Here is a 23241-nt window from a genome sequence, read left to right as displayed (position 1 = left end):
GGAAGCAACCCAGGAAACATATGTCGTGCCCCATGCCACTGCCCAGAACACTATCTTGGGACAGGCCTTGAAAAGCAAGTCCTGTGGCAAAATGGCACCCCAGGAAGAATTGAGTCAGGTAACGGGACTCATTTCTGAAACAAACTCATAGATACCTGGGCCAAAGAGCATGGCATTGAGTGGGTATATCACATGCTCTATCATGCACCAACCTCCAGAAAAATCAAACAATACAATGGACTGCTAAAAACTACACTGTGAGCAATGGGGGATGGGACCTTTAAACACTGGGATACACATTTAGCAAAAGCCACCCAGTTAGTCAACACTAGAGGATCTACAAATCAAGCTGCCCCTGCCCAATCAAAACTTCCACATACTGTAGAAAGGAATAAAGTTCCTGCAGTGCACATGAAGAAAAGGTTAGGGAAGACAGTTTGGATTAGTCCTGCCTTGGGCAAAGGCAAACCCACCCATGGGATTGCTTTTGCTGAAGGACCTTGGTGTACTTGGTGAGTGATGCAGAAGGATGGGGAAGTTTGATGTGAACCTCAAGGGGATTTGATTTTGGGTGAGAAAAGCTGATGAATGAAATTGTATGATGTTAATTGCTAAATAACCCTGCCACCATATGTCATCACTACCGCAGTTGCTGTGTGCCATATCAATGGTATTACAGTAAGAATCACACAAATCACTGGAAGATAGACTTTGATGAAACTGAGCGAAGTGCAGCAGTGATGGAACTCAAGCTGGCTTTAGCAACTGGTGCCCAGCAACTTCCTCAAGATCGACATCTTCAACCCGCAGATCGTGGGCATGGGCTGTGCCAGATACACCAGCCCCAAACTCTGGATGCAGCATGCACAATCCAACACCACACACCATCTCTCCTGCCCTGAAAGACTGTTATGACAAACGGAGTCCCAAAGTCATGGACTAAATGAACTCAACAGACACATTAGAGGGATGGCCCATAGACTAAGGGAATGATATCTGTGTGTATACATATCTATCAAAGACAGGAAAAGTGGTGGTGATTAACTGGAAAGTGTAGGATCTGGACATGACGTGATGATATAGAATAAGGGGTGGAGAACGTCCTAGGTTTGCTTAGGATAGAGTTAATTTTCAGAAGAAGCTGGGAGGGGACACAGCCAGGAGAGCTGACCCGAACTAGCCAAGGGGTGTCATGCTCAGTATGTATGTACTGCGGGAGCTGGCTGGGGGCAGCTGGGATTGCAGCTTGGGAACAAGCTGGGCATCAGGTTCCAGGTGGTGAGCAATTGCACTGTGCATCACTCACTTTGTATACTCTTTCATCAGTAGTATTATTATTTCTTCTCTCCTTGTGTTGTTATATTAAACTGTCCTTATCTCAACCCATGAGTTTTTTACCCTTTTTCGCCCAATTCTCTTCCCATTCCACCAGGGGTTGGGGAGGAGTGAACAAGCAGCCCCGTGGTGCTTAGTTGCCAGCTGGGCCTAAACCAGGGCAGCAGGCAGATCCGAGTTAAGACAGAGAGGAAAAAAAAATAGCACTGTCAAGGTAACTTTAGCCAGATGCAAATACAAGAGCCACAAAACCAAAAGCTGAAGAAAGAGACTTAGGATCTTTACTCAACTCTCTCTAGATCAAATGGTTTAGGACAGTGAGTATCTACATTATAAAGAATTTGAGGGAATATTCCCTGAGCACAAACATTTCTGCACTACCACTTTATATGCACCTAGAAGGTTTGGTAGATGTAGCTAGTTTATTGTACAATACCATCTCCACCAGCTCAATGTTTCAGGATGCACAGCATCCAAGCACATTACACATATTTTGCTATAAACCTGCTACAATTCCAAAGGTAGCAAAGGCATGGATTTCTTTCACATGAAGCAAGTATGCAATATTAGTAGATCCAAAACTAAAACACAGCAGGTAACAAACCATGCAAATTACTTTGAAATTCAAGACCAGCTGGACACACAAAAAGATCCAGATATTATAGATTACTTTGATGCAGGGCACACACTGAGTTGAAGAACAGGTGGAGAAGTAAGTATTTATAATTCTTCTAGCTGTTTCCCTTCACCATCCAATATAACTTCTGCCTTTTCATGACTGAGTCAACTTAAATTGAACTTCAGCCAGGATGTTCTGGCCAGATCCCCTGCCTTGGATAAGTAGTGGAAAGTAAGAAAACTGCACCACTTAGGTCTGATGAAGAGGAAATGTGGACCCACGCAACAGCCACATACACACTACAAAACACACTGTAACTCTGCCTTCACAGAAAAATAATAACAGTCTACTTCTCCCCACACATCTCCAACTGAAGTCAAGATTCACAGGTGGCTTTGAAAAAATATACTGTGAAACTGTGATACACTACAGGCTAAAGGAGTTATCTTTATTACACTACCATAGAAAACATGAAATTTATACTGTCAGTGATTCGTAGTATTTGCTTCATCTGCTAACCATAATCAAATGAAGATGTTCAATGTTTAAGAATTGATTAATAATGATAGTAGCTCATCATAATTAAATAACTTACAATACATAGAAGCAAATCAGTAGGACACTGATTTGTATTGCACAACCTCACATGACACTGCATTAACATTTATCAGGATTTAACTACTCTCATTTCGTCAAACAATGATTTGATCAATAAACAGGTTTACATGAAATAACAAATTCTGTAAAGAGTCAAGTCTTCAACTAACATAAACCAGTTATTCAGTTCACATAAGAGAAGCAAAACACACTAACAGCTTAGAGATGCCTTTGCATACTCATGTATGTAACTTCACTGTAACTTCAGAACCTTTTGGAAGGGAATTTGCCATTTAAACTACAAACCATAGAATCGGAAACGCTGCACCTTAAATTGCTTATCCAGATGCTTAGGCCAGAAACAAACCTCTGGACACTGCTTTAACCACCTGATAAGCTGTCTACCAAAGACTGTCTGCATGCACCCCCACAGAGCTAGAAGAATAGGTTGTGTGCTTACACTAGAAACTTCATTGTGGAGTCATGTAGCGTAAGGCTCCTTTTGACATGCAGAGCCAGTTTACTTTGGGATGATAGTCCTAATACTCCTTCAACCCCTTACAAATATTACTGTAGAAATTCTTACTCCTACTGTGTAGCTGTTTCAGTTTTTCATAAAGCAACTGCTCAACTAATTTACAGCCTACCCTCTTACGAAAAACTAAAATTAGCACCAAGAAATGACTGGCTAACAGCTGGGAGTTGAATGTACTGCAGACAGTCAAAAGGCATCATCACAAGTCAGACTTCACACAAGTTAGGCTAAGCTATGCCACCAGACTTCTCAATGAAGAGGCTACAGCACAGACATACTATCCTTTCTGATGGCTTTGCTGCAGAATGCAACAGCCTTCAGAAAAAGAGAAGGGCAGATAGCTGCAGTCAGAAGTTTAATTGCCTTTTAACACCATAGCCACAGTCACAGCAGACAATGCCCAAGACCAAATCCATGGTTGCTACATATGTAGATTCCACTGTGTGTTTCAGGCACAGAAAACTGACTCACGACAGCACTGACTGGTTACAGAGTAAGTTTCCATACCACAACCTTTACTACAGGTATTGATCAGAGTTACTGAACATCATCTTCACATTAGATTCTGAAAAACAAAAGCCATAATGAGAGGTAGGCAGAAGCAAAAGAATTCACCATATTACTGACCCACCTTGTCTTTACTTAAATGGGGAAGAAAAGGAGGAAGAAGGGAGAAGATGGTTTTAAATACAAGTTACTTATGGTGAAAAGATACGAAAAAGGTATAGTTTCTGTAACAACAAACTTATTTTTAACATTCTTCCCAAAGGTCCCAGCTCTAAATGATCCACCTGGGTGCTCAAACCCTGCAGTGATACGTAAGAAATATTCTCTACCAAGTGGAGACAAACAGGAAAATGTTTATGCTTAAGAAGTGATGACTTTACATATGTCAGAATCAAATAAAACAATTTTCAGCATTAGTTGTCTTATTCTGCTATATTTGCAAACTACCAAAGCTGTGTTTAAGCCTTACTTCTTTCCCTTATTCATCCTTCCTTATTTTATCTTGCAAACAAGCTCTTCTCTGCTGCCATTTTCATGACAAGTGATCTTTATGTCGTAACGTTGTGTTTACTACTTCACTAGCGGATCAAACATAAAAAACTAAACTGATAAAATTCAGAAGAGGTGGAGGTTCAGGAAACAGTCTTTATATACAGAGAACTTCAACTGCAGCAGAAAACACAAAAAAATACAATAGGCATTTTAATAAGTACTTTGCAAAAATGTTCTGAGTCATATGAAGAATGAAAAGTCTCCTGAAAGGATCACTAGTTCACAGCAATATTACTGATCAGGACCATGAAAATCTGAAGTAAAAGTGCAGCCAGTTTTCAAAGTTGCTACAGTGCACATTCTGACCTTAACTTCAGAAGTCCAAGAAAAATCGAGAAAATATATCACCAGATACTAATTTCATATAGACCTTTGTTAAGAATATATTTAAGATAAGAATGCTAGCTGGAGCACTCTTTCTCTCATCAATTTTCAAGCCTCAGGTGTTGGTGAAAGCATTTTTCAAACTTGACAAGAAAGGCTCACAGACCACTTCAGAAATTAACAAAAGAAAAGATCTAAGGCTGCTTTGAACACACACTTCTGGCACATGTTCTATGAAACACCACAGAAATACCAGTCCTAAAGCTGAGACATAATTTGTGAGAGAAATACTGTATTTAATGAAGCTTCACCCTCACCTCTGTCAGGTCCACATATGCTGTATGATATACTTAACTTTAGATTTATTTTTAAATGCTTGTTATCCATACAATCTTTTTGCTTTCTACTCCTGATATATATGGGCATAAAAATCTGCCTCCAATCCCATCTTTCTCGTACACCCCTTTTTTCCTTAGAATAACAAAAGGAAAAAAGAAACAAAGACAGTGATAGGGCAATTAGGTTCCCGAAGAGAAAGTGTGCCTTTATTTGCACAACAATACTAACTTACACAGAAGAGACTGCCCCACCTCGAGCATGTAACTGGTATACTACCGGAATTAAATTCCGGTACTGTGTTTATCGTCTGGGTCAGGGGCTGTGATTAAAACCGACTAACACTGAAGAAATCTAAAGCAAAACAGAAGAGAATGCAAGTGGAACAATGCTGTGTTATAGATCCCCTGCCAATTTTTTTTACAGAAAGCATGCAGAACACCTAAAATGGTAAAAATGGAAAAAAAAAAAAAAAACACCCACACCACAATATTTATAGCTTTAATTCTTCAGTTGGTTATTTACTTACCTATCTAAAAGACATCTTAAAAAGTACAGAGTTAACCTAAAGTTCAGGAAACCCGAATATCAAACACAAGCAGCAGATACCAAGGAAAACCAACTCCAGTGCGATCTATGCAGTCATGCTGACACTTTGCCACTCTATTTGACCATAGTGCACACTTACAGGAAAAAACCACAACAACAAAATCAGTAACTGTAACTTCAGCTCGAGTTTATAAAGTAACTTTGCTAGCCGTGTGCAGTTTGTTGTTCCACCGTCAGAAATCGGGGACGGGGGGGAGGGAGACAAAACAAAATATTCCGTTTCTCCCCGCACCACGCACATAATGAAGCCTGGTCGTGCGGGAGACCCGGCACCGCGTGTCCGGGCGGGTGCACGGACGGGAGCGCGGCGAGGAGCACCGGCGGGGCGCCGCCCGCGGACCACCCGCTACCTCCGCGGCCGCGCTCCGCCTCGGCAGCGCCGCGTAGGCCTCGGCGCGCCGCTGCCCGCCGCCTGCCCCGGCAAAGGCGCCGGGGCGGGCGCGCACAAACATCAGGGCCCTATTCTCCCCCTCCGGCCTTTCCGGAAAGTTTTCGCCCCGGCCGACTGGCTCTAAAACGTCTCTGCCTGGAGACCCAGCCCCGCTGCTTCCTTACCCTCCCCTCCACGAGGCCACCGTGCAGGGCCCTGTACCTCGACGGCGCGGGGGCAGGGGGGGCCTCGGCGGTGGCAGGCGAGCGAGCAGCCGGGGCATGCCTCAGGGCTGGGCTGGGCCCGTCTCCCCGCCGCTCCTTCCCTCCGCCACCATGTCACGCCGACCAAACATGTCTGTGCGCCTGTGTGCGGCGGCGGTGACTTCCTGATCCGCCGCCGTTCGCACAGACAGGAGGACGGGAAAGGCCATCCCCGGCCGCCACCGGCTCTTGACACCGCCTCCCTCTCCCCCGCGGAGGACCGGGGACGGGCTCCGTTGCCCTCCTGCCCCGCCCGGGAGCTGGCTGCAACAGCGGCCCGCTGTCTGCCACCGCCTCTGGCAGGGGAGAGAACTTTTCCAGGTGCCGACCACCGCCGCCCCCCTCTCCCGACGGGGCAGACGAGCCGCGTCTACCTGAGCATCCGCGTGTATATGCATCCTCGCTGCCGCCCGACCCGACCCAAAAAAAAAAAAAAAAAAAAAAAAAAAAAAAAAAAGATTTCCGCGCACACCGGAAATAAAATGCTTTTTGCTTGGAAGGCGATTACAAAATTGCAAGCGCATGTTTTGTGCTACTCCGCTTCACTGACTGCTGCAAGGCGGGGGCGGGGGCATGATTTCTGCAGGGGAAACGGCGTGGGGGGACAACGGTCAAGCTATTTTGGGAAGAAAATCGCTGCACCTTTACAGCAGGAGTGACTGCACAGTTAAAAACAGAGACTGAAAAGCAACAGGAGCTGCAGCCGTAGTCGGGCGAAGTCCCAGCCCCCCTCCCCGGTGTGCGAAGTGCTTGTGACAGGCAGGCAGGGAGATTATCCGGATCATGGCCTCCCCGGCTCTGCGGGGTAACGCCGCTACTCTCGCAGCCAAGACCGCTCCCCCCCGCACCATCTTTCTCTCTCCTCATGCCTCCCCACTTCCCTTTCCTCGGCCGGGTCTACGCGAGCGTGTGCCACAGCGCAGGAACAACCCCACCGCAACACACTCTCCCGCCGCCGGACACCGTGAACTTCACCCAGCGACCCCCGGCAGCCGCCGAAACGCGGCCCGCCCGGCGACCCGCGCCAGCCGGGGCAGCAGGCGAGGCCGCCCCCAGCCCGCCGAGCTGCTCCGGAGTGGGGGCAGTGGGCTGTCACTCCCCCGGATCTATTTCCCTCCTGGCCCCGGCGCCCAGCGCCTGTGACAGGCTCGCTTGACGGCAGGACCCCGGGGTGCCGCGAACTGGCGGCTGCCGCCGTGCCAGACCGCCGGCCGCGCCGGTGAGAAGCGGCAGCCGCCCCGCCGCGCGGCACGGCACGGCGCGGCACGGCGGCTGCAGACGGGCGGGCACGGCGCCCCGCCGCTCCCCCGTCCCTCCCGCGGTTGCCGCTGACTCACAAGCCAGCCACCAGCGACGCCTCGGGGGTTTTTTCCTTCACACCCTCCCACCCCGGAGATTTGCATCGTGATGATTCCAGAAATACCGGATCAAAACTTTCTTCTCTCCACCCACTAGGGGATATAAATATTTGGGAGGGCCGCGCGCCGGAGAAGGTGGGGAGAGGAAGCAGGTGGCACGACGACGGCCGGGGCCGGCGGGGACGCTCCTGGGGAAGGGGAGGGAAGGTGGGCACGGTGCGTGCGGCGCGATCACTAACAATAAAGGACGGCACAGGCACCGCCGTGCCAGGGACGGGGAGCGGGGCGGGGGGCGGACCGAGTTGTAAGTTATATTTACCTTCCTCCCGGGAGGAGCGCCGTGCTGGATGTCGCTCCTCTCCCCCTCGGTGAGTCACCCGAGTCCGGAACCGGAGCGAGGGACTAGATTATGAACATGACTTCATTGATGACAGCCATTCCCTCCTCTTCCTAAACTCCTGCCCCTCCTCCGGCCCCCTCCCACCGCCTCCCTTCACCGACGCCACCGCTCAGGAAGCGGCATTTCCATTGGCCGGCCGGCGAGGGAGTGCCCGCCCCCTGCGCGGGGAGGGTGGTCCTATTGGCGTCGCCTGGCTGTCGCTCAACCGAGAGGTGGGGGAGAGGAAGAGGAGGTGTGCAGGAGCGTGGCGGGAGGGGAGGGTTGGGTGGTGTGCGCGTACGCCGAGGGCCCCGCTCGGGTGTTTGCCGTGCAGCGGCGGGGCTGCCGCTTGGAGGTTTCCCCGTGACCTCTTCCCAGCTCGCATGTGCCGAGGGGCGAGGCGGCGGCACTCGCAGCAGTAGTTTGGGCAGAGTTGGAGAAGGTGCTGGAACGGCGCCGTGCCGCTGCCCCAGCCTGTCGGGGCGAGCCCGCCGCCGCCGGGGGGGGCGGGCCGGAGCCAGCCTGACGGGCGCGGGGGTCTGCCGTACCTGGGGCTGGCGGCGCGGGGGGCAGGGCGGGTGTCGCCCTGCCTTTTACAAGAAAGAGGGGAGGGAAAAATAAAAAAGGCATGGAAGGGCGTTGTCGTTCGTCCCGAAACTTACACCCCGTCCGCGGTCTCCGATGGCAGTGGGTGCCGGGGCGGGCGAGAGGCGGCTGCCGAGGACGCTGCGGCTGAACCGGCCTGTGGGTCGGGCGGGCTCCCGCTGCCAACGGCCGCCGGCGGGCGGTTATTTACCACAGGCTCTCCCGGAAGACCTGGCTGCTGCTCGTCGCACGTCTGGAGGCGGCTGTTGAAGTAGTCGCCAGATATAATAAGGCTGTGCGAAGAGCGGAGGTGGATCTCTTGTTTCTTTACCCTCGTAAATAGTGCAATTATGTTTGTTTCGTCTTGCTTGCTTATGTCCTTTTAGCTTTTTAACAGTTGGTTTGGAAGTACGCTTTCCAACTCCGCGTGCTGGTGCTGTGGGTTTTTTTATGCTGTAGATCGTTTACCTGATCTGCAGCCAAGCGCTGCAGAGCTCTCGCGTTTGTAGAAGCTGTACCTGTTTATGTAACAAACGACTAAGTACTTCATTAAAGTAAAATGGGCCCGCCAGTCCGAGGGTTTATTTTGAACACCAGTTGTAGAGTCAACTTAAAAAAAGAGCCAAACTAGCATACGTGGCGCTATATGTAATTACCTTTTTTTATCTCCTCATGTGGGAGGTATTTGCCATTCTGAAGCTGGCGTAACTCTTGCTGTGGATTTCACTTTGTGCTACGGAGTAAAGATGTTAAGAGGAGCTTCAGTATTAAAATCAGTAGCTACTACCGATGCTCAGGTGACAGTATTTAACGTGAAGTTCCTCTGCTGTGGTCAGGACCTGATGAATGCTGGGAGCACCTAATGCACCTTGTGGACATTAAGTGACAGCTATTTACATGGTGTTTAGCTTAGGGCTTTTTTATTGGTGGAATAGGAGCGGTAATCGCCAAGTTACAATGCTGGCTATACAGTGCAAATTACTGCCGTTTCTGTAGTTTTTCCAAGGTCTTATTACTTAATCGTTAGGTTAGTCTTATTTATTATGTGGACTGACTACCAAAATGCTGAAAGATGAGTCTGTAAGAATTAGCGCTAACTGGACAGCACCAAGTATCCAAAAAATAAATAAAAAAAAGCGCTGTATTGTCAGTTTCCCATTGTCTGTGAAAACTATTTACTTGGGAACAAAACCAAAGAAATGGAAACATTCACATCTGTTTATACAAAATAGCAAATATCATTATGTAAAACTTTTGATCCATGAGTAATTTACAATTTTGGGTTTAGCTTTGGCTTAAACTATGAGTTGCAACCCGGTGTCTTAAAGATAAAAGAATGTAGTTAACGTTCTTGAAAAAAATATGCTAATGAAAATCAAAAGGGTAGAGGGATTTTTACTTCTTTTTTCATACCCTACTGTAACTCTCATTAAGCCGTCTGTTGGGGTTTTTTTTCTTCTCCATTCCCCAGAGTTAATTTCAGGGCCCTTTGCGGTTTCTTACTCCAGAAGAGAAAACAAGCCTTAAGTAATGGAGGGGAAGCTTCCTTGCAAGACAGCTCAACTGCTCGTTGGACTCAGCAGCACTCAAACAGTTCTAAACCAGGTCAAGCCATTCTTCTGGTAGAAAGCATACAGAGAAGGAAAAAGGAACATAAAATTAATCCTTCAGGTAAAAGAAAAATGTTCACTTGACTGTGATAAATGCACCTATGTTTAGTTAATGATTATGTTTATTTTGGGAAGGCTACAGCTGCCACCTGCATTTTGAGGCAACAAAAACTCCAGTTGAATGGTCCTGTCAATCTGAAGGCATTTTCTTTTTGTGTTTTGATGAAGTATCATTTAATCTCATTTTAACCTGTATTTAGGTGTTGGAAGACATGTTCAACCAATGTGAAAATTTTTGCTGAAATTGGTAGGATCAATAAGGGCTCACAATATGAAACTTGGGTGACCAAAGCTTCATGCATAGTGAATATGCAAACATGGTGAATAATCACATGCTAAAGGATAAATTTATTTCCTCCGATTGATTTGTCTAGCTTAGCAAAAGGGAAGAAAAATGAAGGCCCTTAACTGAGTTAATGCTTTGGATGCTGTCAACAACAGTAAAATTGCACACAAAATTTTCAAAGTAGATAAAGTACCATGGTGAGAAGAGGTACCATTTTGACTAGCTAGATGTGGTGGTGTGAAACTGAAGCTTGTTTATGTGAGGAATGATACCAATATAATCAAAACTGCTTAGAAACCGGTATATCAGTGGAACTCTTGCAGGGACACTCTTACTCCAAAAGCAGGTCACTACCATCAGGGAGTTGCAGATGTTTACAGCAACAATTACCACCTTGAAGCTCCTGCTGTAACAGTTTGTGGTGGTATTTCTCTGTCTGCTACCAACTCTCTGCCAGAGGTTGCAGTCACTGCAGCAGAAATGGTAGAAAGGAGTATTTTTTTAGTGCCTCAGCCAGTTCCTAGCAAAGTCCAGCTGCTTAGGTTAGGTGGCCAGTAAAAATGAGTTTAAGTTAGAACATTCCTAATGTTCCTAATGTTCTAACATTAAGTTAGAACAATATGAAGATGGCTTCGTGGTCAGGTTTCTATATAAATAATAAAAGAACAAAAAGCTTTTTTGAATGTGTCCAGGAAAGTCTTAAGTGAGCAAACTTAAGACTTGTCTTACAGAAATGCATAATATTGTTGCTTATGTCTGCTACCTTGGTGGATAGTGCTCACCCTGCATGCAAAGAGAAAAAAATCGTACTTGTTTGAACTTTAATCAGAGACTTCAAAGGTGAAAATGAGGTGAAGGTGAGATATTTCAGCTTTATAGTGAGGCGTGTTCATTGAGATCATCAGGTGGGGAAACAAGACTGGCCTCCATGAGTTTGCTGCACTAAGGTGGAAGCGTGTTGTCTTTTACACTAAGATGGTTCATGTGTCTTGGGTAGCTAACATAGAAAAAGCAGGTGCTTTTTTTTAATTAATAAGTGAAGGCAAACCCGATGATGGTGAAATTAATTATTGAGATAAGAAACCCTGGAAGGTGTCTGTTTTTCCAACAAAAGTCATCTTATGCCCTATCCATTGTATATTGGGAACAGTACTTTTCCTGAAGTACTTGAATGCTAGAGAGAAGGATATTCTTTACCTACCCATCTATTGATCCACTGTATGTAATACTGAGTGTGCCATAATCCACTGAAGTGGTGCATCTCAGCCTGACATGACTGGCAGCAAAGTAATTATTAGAGCTGGTTAGAGTTTTTCCTTCTCTTATGGAAGATGTAATTGCTTTCTAATTTAATAGTAAAATTTTTGTTCTAATACAACTTGAATGAATGTGCTTAGTACTCATGCACTTTTCCCCTCAGCCTTTTTTTTTAGAGACATACATGTTCATCCAGCTGTGTTCGTAGGTTTAAAAGATAGAGCCTCTTTCAAAGTAGCTTCATTTGCTCTAAACTCTCAAGGTGTGTTTGTGAGTGTGATGTTGAAGAGATAATACTCAGCTGAGATCTTCTCAAGGCTAAGTAGAGGGGAATAATTATCTCCTTTGTCTAAAGAGCCTTTCTGAATACATTCTGAAATGAAGTCTGTGGGTGAGAAAGGTGGGTTGGCTTGCAGCAATAATGTGTTAGTGTTCTTATTTATTTTCTAGTCCACAGAATTCCAGAGTTTGGTTTGATTGCCATATTTTAAGGGAGGGGCAAAGCACACTGTGGTATTGGTCTCTCTCTCCTTGCTTTTTTTTAGGCTGCCATTTTGCTTCCTAACCAGGTAGTCGCAGTTTTGTGTTTGTGCTTTTGCAAGAGTATCACTCTACACCTGATTTTTTTTGAAATTTATCTTAATGGTTTCTGAGCTTCTCTGTAATTTCTCAACATCATTTTCAGTTCTAATTCTCTTTTATAAGGTGCTCACCAAATCCCACTAGCTTTGTGTCAGATGTAGATTTTATAAACAAGCTCATCACTGAAGCAATTACAAAGAATACTGAATAGAGCCATGCACAGAATGGATTTCTCTGGGGCTCTGAAGAGGACAGTTACTCAGCATTCATTCCTGGGTGCTAACCTGTTGTGGCTCTGGCAGCCAGTTATCTGTATGCATGTTTTTGGTAAAATAATCTGTTTCCTAGCTTGGACTATTCCTGGCCTGTTAATCTGCTTGAGGGCAGTCGTCAAACAACTTTAGCTCAGTGGGGAAAACCCAGAATTCTGAACCAGTGCCAGTAGCTCTTGGAGAGTCCCTTTTGCTGTTCTTCTTGTGGTTAATAGTGCTCCTACTACAAACATGAATTTACCCATCTTTAAACAGTCTCCTGAGTTTGCCTCCGAGTCCAAGAAACAGAAGTAAAATCTATAGTGGTTTGCTTATTCTAGTGTATCCTGATATTAGAATTGCGCCAATTGCAGGGCAGTGGGGCAACACATAAGGAAAACTACTGCTGTAGAATTTTGATCCTACAAGCAGCAAAGGTTGTGAATTGTCTTGGTTTTGGCTCTCTCTTGCTTCTGGATTTGCAGTTTCAGGACCTTGGTATTTCAGGATCAATACCCAGGAATGGGCTGGTTATCAGTTACTGGTGGTGAGCAATTGCATTGTGCAGTACTCGTTTATACTTTCTATTATTGTTATTATTGTTTTGTTTTATTTCAATTATTAAACTGTTTTTATCTCAACCTATGAGTCTCCCTACCTTTACCCCTCCAATTCTTCCCCTGCCTTTTCCCCCCCACCCCCGTCCCCGCCCCATCCCCTGGGTGGGGGAGGTGAGAAAGTGGCTGCATGGTGTTTGGCTGCCAGGTAGGTTTAAACCATGACAATGTACTAGACTGGGAAAAGAAATTTTGTTGTGTGATTATGAAGACTATGGTAATTCAGTTTAGACAAAGTGAAGAACATAGAGCACCATGTTCTTTTCTTATTATTACACTCAACTCAAGCCAGGCTGCTACTCAAAGAATGGCAAATATTACAGGATCAGTTCTAGTTTGCAGTATGAAGCTGAGTTAGAAAGGATATCTATTTAGGGAATGAATTCTGGGGCCTTTGGAAGGCATGACTTGCACTTGAATTCTGGATAAGTCAGAGTTATGTACCAGGGAAATCTTGGGACTGTTCTGTATATCAAGCATGATGGTCGCAAAGGCACTATCACAAAACCCTGGATCCTCAGATTAGTGGAATTTGCCATAGTTTGCTCTTTTCTCCTCTGTGCACTTTTCATTCCTCTTTTGGCTCCCAAGTATTTAACTTTTTACTTTGAACCTTCTTCCTTTTTATAGTTACCTATTTTTCTCATTTCCATTACGCTTTCTTCCAGTATATTTGTTCCTTCGTGGATGCTGTTTATGCCAGTGTTATGTATAGTGACGACAAGGTGGAATTATACTACCTAAGAAATAGTCATTTAAATAAGCTATGGCTTACCATTTATACAAAGTCTGAGAACCACTTAGGAGTACTGTTCCCGCTTCTTGAAATACAGACTTGGTTTTGCCCAGATACGAGCATGTTTAAGACAGTGGGATCAAAATAAGACAGAACGTGGCCTAAATTTTCTAGCTGCTGCTAACGTGATTTGCATCCTTTCTAAATATGCATTTTTCTCTCATACTTAATTTCATAGCACAAAAGATGGGGTAATTCTGTCCTGGCAACAAGGAGAAAAAATAAAGTACCACAGACAAAAATGTAACCGACTCTCACTCTCTGAAGACAAAAAAATAGAGATTTTTTTTTTTCTGTTTTCATAGTATTATTCTGGGATACTCTTCCCTGTTTCACGTGTGCTCGGGTTTGAGACTACAAAGTTGTGAATCCACAAGCAAAGCACATGTTATATCAATAATTCCTTTTTTTCCCCGAGCAGTAGAATATATTGGCAATTTCTCAATCCTGGCATCTTTTTTTTTTCCACCTAATACAATAGCTGCTATCAAATAAAACTATGAAACTTACCAGTATGTTCCAAGCCAACCAACCAAAGCCTATTTTGTATCAAGTAGCAGAACACGTTGAGATTCTGTCCTACCTAAAGGTGGAACTTCTGAGAGAAGTTCAATAACTCATTAGCCTTCATGTCTCAAAAATGTATTTTATCAATGCAGTGGGTATGATAAGGGAAAATAAGAGAATAAAATGGGAAGGGGAATGGTCAATTAAGAGACAATTGGTTTAGTATTTAATAAAATATATTTTCAGCATGCAAAAGGGCAGTTTTGTCATGTGTACTACAACACAATTCCCCCGGGTGAGTGACAACTGGCTGCTATACAATTTGATCAGAAAGGCCAAAAGCTTTTCCAGAGGCTATCAAACACCTGGATAAACTGGGGCCATCTCTGCTGCCATTCAGCTTGTAGAATAATGACAAGATATAGCCTTAAGCTTGTTCTGTTCATGCTCACTTATAATCTCATTGTTAACAGTTAAAGGTAAGTAGGACTCTGGAGATCTTTTTATTTTATATTTATACTTGTTTCTCACTAAATCAGATGCATGAACATGAAATATGGCTGCTTGATAAGGAAGGTATGTGATTTAAGGTGTGGATTTTTGATTTCAGCTAGAATATACTGGCCTTGTCAATATGCAGACTTTTCGTAATTTAGTGTTCACACCCTGGTTAGGGTATAAGAATAGTTTGCTTCTGTTTAGCTTTAGTCAATTGATCTTGAAGCCAAAATGAATCATTCACCATGGGACAGTGTACAGGACACCCCCAGATTCAGCTATGCCAGTGGAAGAAGTACATGTCAGCTGTGTGCCACTGCTGTTTACAATAGTCACTGCTTGCAATGATCTACCAACATAGCAACTCATATCACCACTAATACAAGAAATTCAGATAAATCAGGTTAATTTTAGCTGTTAAGGTAAATGGTGTGAGCCAACCCATCAGATTTTGCCGAAGTAATGCTGCTCCAGACTTTTTTCAACATATTTTTCACGAGTGTGGTGATGGGTGAAGGTAACATTTAATCCAACAAAACAGCTGAATCCAGAAAGGGACATCCATTCATAAACAGGAATTAATACAAGGAATTAATAATACAGTTAAATAATTTTAAGTTGACATATGCTAGTTAAGTCACGGATATTTCTGTTAAGGTCTGTGTGCTGCTTTTAGAAACCCTAATGAGTTGTTCAGCCTTTATACGTTTCCTACTGTCACATAAATTCTGCTACCTTAGCTTGCATGGGTTTTGTGTTCGTTGTTGCACTGAGTTTGCCTGCAGTCTGTCTGAGAATTAGAGGATGTTTGCCCTTTACCATTTTGTTCAGTGACCTGTACATGTTAAACTTAAAAACACTTGGGAAGTGGTGTTGTCATCTACCTGAGTCATGTACTTGCCTAAATCGTGATGATGTGCTTGAAAGCTTCAGGGTGGGACAGTGATAATGATACTTAACTGTCCACTTTGTCTTGTGCAACAAATGTTAAGTTAGATAGGTGAGATAGTTAAGGGCAGTTAGCTTCAGGCAAAGACAGTTCTCAGAACAGCTGTAGCTACATACTGCTGTCATATCTCAGAACATCTAGTGTTTATAATTTCAGAAATTTAGGTGTAAACGCAGAAAAAAACTGGCAGTAGATGAAACTGTGGGACTTGGCAGTGAAGACAATTCTTCCCAGCTTTGCTAGAGACCTCCTATGAGAAATTACTAAGCTTTTCTAGGTTCCACAAAGCTCAAATAGTGCTGCTCTTATTACAGCTCTGACACAAATTCCAATAGATTCATATATTTTAATAGGACACTACCCCATGGGTAGGCTTCCTCTCTGTCTCACATCAGCCGTGTTACCAACCCTTGATGTAGGGCCAGGAGAAAAAAGCATGTTCCTGGAATTGGCCTGCTAGGTTCTTAAATATTTGTGGAGATAAACTACTGGCAGAGGCTTGACTGTGCTGTGCCAGTGTAACCTGTGATAGCTGAGGTATGGACATGGCACTGCTTCTGAGCCAAAACCGTAAAAGTGGTGATTTTTGCCATGGGGCTTTGCCAGTGTCTAGGGATGTGGAACAGGATGCAGTGCTCTTGGAAAGATGTGGAAGAGCAGCTTGTTCTGAGGATCAGTTGGGGTTCTGATTTCCTTGGAGTTAAACAGCTTCCCAGTTGAGAAGGTGTAGGATGGAACTGGATGTACATGCAGAAGGCTTAAAAAAGTGAAACTAGTAAACGTGAAGGCAAAGTTATTCCACTAAGAGAACACTAAAGGGTAGTGGTGCCTGACCCAAAGGAGAAAAGAGATTCTGTTACAACCCATTTCAAAGTCACCCTGCTCTTTTTTTGAACTGAAAATAAAGCCTGCTGAAGAGACTTTACATCATGGTGGCTGGGACACTCCATTGTCCTGGCTGGCTGAAGGCAGAGCAGTCTGTGTGTTAGTAATGTCTTTAACTGCTGCAGCAGTTTGCAGCAGTGCTTATGAGTCAGAGTGCTACATCTCTTTCCAAGCACTTTTAAATGCTTAGGTGGAATATAATATATGTGAGAGAGCGTTATCAAATTCAAAACATTGTATTCTGGTCTACCTGTTTGATTTTTAGGACTTTTAAAAGCCTTTATCAGTCTGAAAACCTCTAACTGCTTCTCAAACATAGATCTATCTAGTCTCATGCTTTTTTTTTTTTACCCCCTAAAACACAGAATAGTCAGAACTATATTTTAATGAAAAAACTGTTAATAGGGTTGCAAACAATCTTTTTATATATACTTTTTGTGGCTAAAGGAGCAGAATTGGGTACTGGTTTTAAACAACGTGAAAGTAAGCCATTTCTGATAAGAAGATACTCAGGGGAGTTAAGTTCTGTGTAACAGGCTGATATCAATGGTTTTCAAATACTTCTGTCAAGAAACAGAAAATATTTTCTGTCTTTCAATTCCTCTGGATGGCATAAAACATATGCAGTTAACTAACCTTCCTTAATTTCCTAAAAATACCTAGGACTTTTCTGTGAAATTAGTTGAATGATGACTTTTTTCTTTATAAAATATGTATAAAATAACCTGCTAAGCAAACTAACAAAATAACAAAGAACCTTAGATGTCGGTCACTCCCTGGGGCAGGGCAGGGCAATCTGGGGAAAAAAAAGAAAATTTTAGTTTGTTATCTGAGGTAGTTGTTGGGGTCATAAAGAGTCTTAACCAGAAAGTGCTTGAAAAGTATTACTGTAAGATACTGAGGAGAAAGATGCCACAGAATCTTAACATACCAGTATCTGGGAGAACACAGGTAAGTTTAAAATCTCAGAATTTGTTTGTTCAGGATAAAGTATGAAAGTATCAATGAAAATAAGACCATCAGGTGACTGGGTTTGTACTTGGAGGGGTGTTTGTCTAGCAGGGGGTTTAACTCCAGTGCACTTGCTAATTTCAGTAAATAGAGGGATACATTTAAATGGGTCATCCATGGTTAGAAGCTTTCAAAATCAGAGTGATTCCACTCCAGGGAAGCTGATGAGCTAAGTAAACTTACACTCCTTAGTTACAAAGAGCCTGATGTTAATATCTTGGAGGATGAAACTGGGTAGATAGGTCATTATTTTGTCAGTAATGCCCATAATTTTGTTAATTGGTTTCTGTATTATTTATTGGCCCTTTTTTGTTTACTTCCTATTTATCAGGACAAATGGATTTTTCTAGGGATGTCAGGGGTACAATCCCCTGCCTCAGTATTGCCTTCATCCATTCTGATACATGCTTATGATAACATTAAGGACTATGACTGTGAACCTTTTGCCCCTGACTGCCATTTGCCTTCTCACTGCACTCTGCTATGAACAAGTGAAGCAGAGGAAGCTTGCAGTCTGGGTGCTTGTGGAAGCCACTTAAGATTTTTATGAAAAATTATGCTTGGGTATAAGTATATGCTGAAGTTTCAGTTCATGTGTGTTTCCAGTATTTAATGCTGTATGTTATTACATGTGATATGCAGACTGGTAAGCAGCACAGATGCATGATTGTATTAAACTTGCTCGGAAGTCTTTCAAAAAACACAGAGAACCTGCCTTTTGCTTGTGAACCTCTCAACCTCCGCTAAGACTGGATGCATTGAGAATAATTAGCAAGGAAGAAAAATTTGTGAGTGGGTAGATGCAAGCAGTCTGAGATAGAAGATGACCATCCCCACAGTAAGCAAATAAGGTCCCATTTAAAAGATAACTGGAAACCAGTACTGGACTGTTGTGTAAGAGAGCCCCAAGAACAAGGAAACAACTACAATCAATTACAAAAAATATACTAATATAGCCCTACTTGTAAGGGATGTAATGACAAATTAAAGCAAGCTAGCAACAGTATAATTGCAGATGCAGTTGTGTAAGGCCTGAAACAGGTTTGAAAGACATGGAAATCTCTAGAAATCTCTTGCAAAGCATTCATTATCCTGCACCACACAAAACAAACGGAGCTGTTTTGTTCGTACTTAGAAAAGAGTGATACATTGTTGTTAATAAATTAGGATTTCTCTTGTTTGGGAGGGAGTGATAAAGGTTCTTGTAACAGGAAAAATTGATTTGAAGTAATGATTAGAGGTATGCCTCTATTCCCTCTTGCAGCATTTCTTCTCACATCTCTCCCACTACAGCCAACTACTGTCCTGCCTATTAGGCTGCTGAGAAAGGACTAAACTTCTGTCATTGTGTGGGACAGCTGGGAGAAGAAAATTACTTGTTACTTTTGTTGCTCATGTTTGTTTCTGCTGCTGCCTCGCATCCCTCAACATTTTCCTCGGAAGCCAAAGGTTACACAAGTAGGAAGTACAACTGACTCTTCAGGTTGTATAGGCTGCTGAAGCAACTGGTATATTGCTGTCTTAGTCCCGACAAAGCAGGTAGTCTGCTGTTCTGAGTTGTATCTACTTTGCCTGGGCCAAAATATAGTCCTTTTCACTTGCAAGACTCTTGACAGGCCACATTTTAGGACCTAGCAAAGAGTTAAATTCAGAGTAATCCAAATAGAGAAGGCACAACCATGACTGCTTCTGAAGCCACTACACTAAGGACTTTCCCAAACAGTCCCTGCATGCAAAGGTGTGGCACAAGACAGATCCAAACTGGAAGGTTAGCCAAAGATGTACCAGCAGCATGTTAGATTCTGAAACCATTCCAAAAGTTAAATAGAAATTGCCCACTTGAAAAGTGCTTGGCTGGTTGGACAGCTGTTCATGTTGCCTGGCAAGTTGGCCCGCACAGCAGGCATGTAAACCTGTGTTTGTCACCACATGAAGAATTTTGGAAGAAAGGGATTGGACCATATGCGTGAGTAAGGACGATAACAGTGAGATCTAATTTCAGCCCATGGGCAATTTGACAGTAAAGTTGTTACCAAAACCTCATGGAATATTGAGGAACACAAATACACTGGAGACAGTGGGTGTCACTGCTATGTAGTCAGCACCCATAGAGAATAATGTTCACAGGGTGTGGTACTGTATTACTCTGCCAAATCTAGAGATGAGACTCCATTATCAGCATCATTAATAGATCCACAGCTATTCATGACTCCCTGTCCTGTCACCCCCTAAACAAGCAAGATTTTGGCTATTCTGAAGGATCCCAATAGCAAATAATGTTCCTTCTAAGTACCCATTCTCTTTCCTGTACCTAATTCCTGTGTTCTCATTTTCCTTTTTTTTTGATAGATCTGCCTTCAAATGTGCAGATGTACATGAAACCTGTTAGCTTACTTCTGTGTTCCTAGCTGGTATGCGTGGTCTGTTTGGAAGAAAAATGGACTTTTGTTTATTTGAGGGAGGAGCAGAGGAAAGACAGGATCAGAGGAAGCACTGGAGGAGGTAAGAATGAGAGAGGCCATAAGGGAAATGAGAAACAAGCAGAGTTAAAACTAACCAACAGGAAGAAATTTGGGCCAAGGAATGTGAAATGGAGGTTCCTGGCAGCTAGTGGGAAGCACATTTGACTAAGCCAGTTCTTTTGCCTCCTCATGGCTGCTACAGCTTTTGCTGGTAGCTGGTATGTAACTTCAAAACTAATTTCTATGCACTGTTTCATCTGATAGGTGTTTTTGGAACATTCTGCATAAGCGGCTTCGTACAGAAGCAGTTACAATTGTGGTTGGTTAGAGGATGATCTTAGGAATTAAGTAGAGTGCATAGAGATTGTAAACAACCCTCTTAACATGCTACCTTAGCTTATGTACACTTTGTTATTTTCTGTTCAGTTAAAGCAATGGTAACTAATTTAAGGAACAAGTGCCTTAACACTGTTGAGATTGTGGAGAGGTTACTGCTAAACTGAGTAAGGAAGTCAGCCTTCAGAGAACTCAAATTTCAGTCATTATCAAAAGTGCCATTTTCCAGGCAGCGTTATTCAACATGTAGGTGGATTGTTTCTTTTATGTTTGCTGTGGTTTGAGCCCAGAGGGCAACTGAGCAACACGCAGCCATCCACTCACCCCTTCCCTGCTCGGGACTAGGAAGGAGAAAATTAAGCAAAAGGCTCAGGAATTGAGATAAGGACAGAGAGGGGTGATTCACCCATTGCAGTTATGGGCAAAAGACACACACAGGAAGAAAAAAAGAACACCACTTTAATTTAAACACTAACACCACCACGACTTAACAGACACAGTGGGACCGTGAGAAGCATTAGCACATCTTAAAAACACCTTTCCTGCCACCTCCTCCCTTCTTCACTGGCTCAGTTTTGTTCCCATCTCTCTACCTCCTCCCCCTCAGCAGTGCAGGGGACAGGGAGTGGAGGTTATGGTCAGTCTGCTGTTTCTTTCTCCTCATGGGGAGGACTCCTCACGTTGTCCCCTGCTCCAGCTTGATGTCCCTCTCACAGGAGACAGTCTTCCACGGATTTTCTCTGGTGTGAGTCCTTCCTGTGGGCTGCAGCTGTTCCTGAGCTGCTCCGATGTGGGTCACCCCTGCATGTTGCAGTCCTCCCAGAGACAAACTACAACAGCCGGTGTTTCTTTTTCCCATAGAGTTGTGGGTTTGGGCACAGCTGTGTGCTCCAGCATGGGGTCCTCCACAGGCTGCAGGCAGATCTCTGCTTCACTGTGGACCTCCATGGTAACAGGGGGGCAGCCCTGCCCTCCCCTCCCCTCTCACCACAGGATACAGGGGGAGTCTCTCCTCCGGTGCACTCCCCTTTTCCTCCTCCTTTCTTCCACTGACCTCGGTGTTCCCATAGCTGTCTCTCTCATACTCCTCCTCCCAACTCCCCTCCTCTTACCAGGTTCCTGTTCTTAAATATGTTACTGCAGAGTTGCAGCCACCATCACTGATTACAGAATCACAGAATCATCAAGGCTGGAAAAGACCTTGAAGATCATCTAGTCCAACCATTAACCTAACACTGACAGTTCCCAACTACAGTCATATCCCTCAGCGCTATGTCAATGCGATTGGCTCAGCCTTGGCCAGAGGCAGGTTCGACTTGGAGTGGGGGGAGCTTTGAGAAGCTTCTCACGTGGGGCCACTGCTGTAGCCCTCTCCTCCGTTACCAAAAACCCCACCACACAAACCCAGCACAACACTGTTGTGTAATTTTAGCCAAGAAACATTCTAGCTATTAGCAGGCACTGTTGAGTAGAAAATTTGTTACGAAAAGGACTATGATAATTACTACAAGCCCTGCAAGGGGTTATGACCCACAGATTAAACAGTCACAAATGGAGGTCTGCAGCTATATTGGGTTTTGTGTCTACTGACCAGTCTTTGACAGAGACTCTCTGGAAGAACAAAGCACTGATTTTAAGAATTGGCAAAGATGTTAGTGCAGATGGGACTTGAAATGTCATGGGTGGAATCTTTCCTACTTTGTTTTTGAAAGTACACGTGTGGGATCTTGATTTGCCCCTCTTTGGAAGTGCTTTCATTTTTAACTTAAATAACAGCAAGTGAACTGCTGCCAAAGTGTTCTGGAACTATACTGCACATAGCTACCACATTTTTCTTTTCCTGAGAAACACTGCTTTCATTTATTTTGTACCTTGGGTTAAAGAAAGCAGCACTAATTTGCATTGGATGATAAACTGAGTTAGTAAACTGTACCAACATTCCTGTTCAGATCCCTAACACTGGCCTTCATATTATGTACTCCTGGCATATGGAGCCATGTTGACACATGATGGTAGAATTTCTAGCTCAGCATGCCATGGTGGTGAATTTTCTCCCCCACTGTTTCCTTATGTCTGCAAGTATACTGTGGAGAATAATATTCTTGCAAATGTAAGTTGGCCAAGCACCCAAATTCTTGTGAGATAGACAATCCTTACTTTGGAAGCACAAAGGCAGCATGCAATTTCCCTGAAAGAAAGAATAAACTAATGGCAAAGAAATGGACAGCACACGTAGGTCAACTCTTTATCCAATGATCTAACTGGTAGAAATGTTGAATCTTTGTTGACATGGTAAACTTCCCCTTGCAGTTCAATAAATTGCATTAATTACCTTTTCATGGTAGTAAAAATTGTTTAAAAAACAAGCCTTCCAAGAATAGATAGTGAAATTAAATAGTGACTTATCCTTGTAACAACTTGCTGAGTAACTTTGTGGGGTGGAAATGTTTGTAGGAGGATGTACTTTGATTTCAAATACAAGCAGGGCTTTGTAAACATGTTCAGATCACTGTGCACATAGCGGCTTTGTGCCTAGAACCTGCTCCAGATGGGTTATATATAAATGGAGTATGAACCTCATGCTACAGTTACAGTATTATGCAATTAACATCTTTAAAGGTTCATTAAGATACTTTGCAGTTTTCTTTCCAATCCCATAGAAATTCTGCTATCCATCCAATCATAGATTTTTGCATCACAAAGTTATTTTGGTGCCATCTCCATAAAGCATGTTACAAATCCACTGCAGTACCGGGCTGTGCTGG

The 23241-nt window shown here is 43.7% G+C and overlaps 1 protein-coding gene and 1 long non-coding RNA gene across 8 annotated transcripts in view; one reads left to right on the top strand and one right to left on the bottom strand.

Annotated features, from left to right (window-relative positions):
• SMARCA2 (SWI/SNF related BAF chromatin remodeling complex subunit ATPase 2) overlaps window positions 1–7901 on the bottom strand; it is a 123526-nt gene extending 115625 nt beyond the window's left edge. Inside the window, exon 1 of one of the 5 annotated variants that reach the window (XM_074813739.1) lies at window positions 7725–7901. The gene's annotated coding sequence lies outside the window, so the exon portion shown is untranslated. Of the gene's footprint in view, window positions 1–5969; window positions 6290–6421; window positions 6468–7724 lie in introns of those variants that run through there. The other 4 variants (XM_074813737.1, XM_074813738.1, XM_074813740.1 and 1 more) reach the window with 4 other exon arrangements.
• Window positions 7902–8285: 384 nt separating this feature from the next.
• The window catches only part of LOC141918862 (uncharacterized), a 53630-nt gene continuing 38674 nt past the window's right edge, over window positions 8286–23241 (top strand). For 2 of the 3 annotated variants that reach the window (XR_012621804.1, XR_012621805.1), the window contains exons 1-2: window positions 8286–8679; window positions 9841–10040. This is a non-coding gene — a long non-coding RNA (uncharacterized LOC141918862). The remainder of the gene's footprint in view (window positions 8680–9840; window positions 10041–23241) is intronic. The other variant, XR_012621806.1, reaches the window with a different exon arrangement.

The sequence above is a fragment of the Strix aluco genome, chromosome Z (assembly GCF_031877795.1).
Source record: "Strix aluco isolate bStrAlu1 chromosome Z, bStrAlu1.hap1, whole genome shotgun sequence".
NCBI lineage: Eukaryota > Metazoa > Chordata > Aves > Strigiformes > Strigidae > Strix > Strix aluco.
This window is presented reverse-complemented; position numbering and strand designations above follow the sequence as displayed.